This window comes from Condylura cristata, unplaced genomic scaffold, assembly GCF_000260355.1.
Source record: "Condylura cristata isolate star-nosed mole 26May11 unplaced genomic scaffold, ConCri1.0 scaffold00002, whole genome shotgun sequence".
Classification (NCBI taxonomy): Eukaryota; Metazoa; Chordata; class Mammalia; order Eulipotyphla; family Talpidae; genus Condylura; species Condylura cristata.
In genome coordinates this window covers 37,151,654-37,152,524 of record NW_004567103.1, presented here as the reverse complement: position 1 = coordinate 37,152,524, position 871 = coordinate 37,151,654, and positions in this window count along the sequence as shown.

The following is an 871-nucleotide window of genomic DNA, read 5'->3' as shown; positions in this document are numbered from 1 at the left end:
AAGAAAATCTTAACTGTTTTCTACACTAATTTATAAGGGGGAAAAAAGAGGTCTTTGATATGTAAAGCAGCAAGATTCTATACTTCAGAAAATAAGAAAATTTGTTTTAAAACAAACTTCTTTTATAATTTAAAAAAAGAATACTTTTATATAGTGATGTAACCCTTAGCTGATTAAGTTGACATACGTATCAAGAACATTCACAATAATTATGCCTTTTAAATGTGAACACACTCATATATTTAAATATTCAATTCCAAGGAATATTTCCTAAGAAAAAATAAATTGAAAAACAATGTATAAGTATACTTTTTAAATTAGGTTAGATACAACCTAAATCTCACAGCAGAGAATGGTTGCAGGAGTTGTAGAACATCAAGAATTTTCTAAGTCATTTCTGTGTCAATGAAAGAAACAGATTTCCAGGTCTTACTAAAACCTGCCATAATTGTGCTGCTAACTAGTTTATTTTCATTTTGGTAGAAGTTCTTGATCCTCTATTAGCTTTTAAGAACTAAAAGCTAAAAAAAAGAACTAAAATCTATGTCATTATTAGTCAAGCAGTTCCTATAAGGGAGTCAAGTAGATCACCAACTTGATGTGATAAGATTAAAAACATAAGCTCTGGATATTCCAAGTATTATACTATTACTTATCCTCAGTTTAGGTTACATAATCAAAGAAAGAAAGTGAAACACTAAAGCATTTCTTAGGTTCCTTTTAATGTACTAAGGTCATAACCCAAGATTAAGTAATTCAGACAAATGGGTCTTTAGAAAGAGATGATGTGACAAAAGGTTGTGAGGAGGCCTGTGGAAATGATAGAACTGAACTTTTGGGGGCTCCCACTGGTGGCCCAGTGGATTAAAGT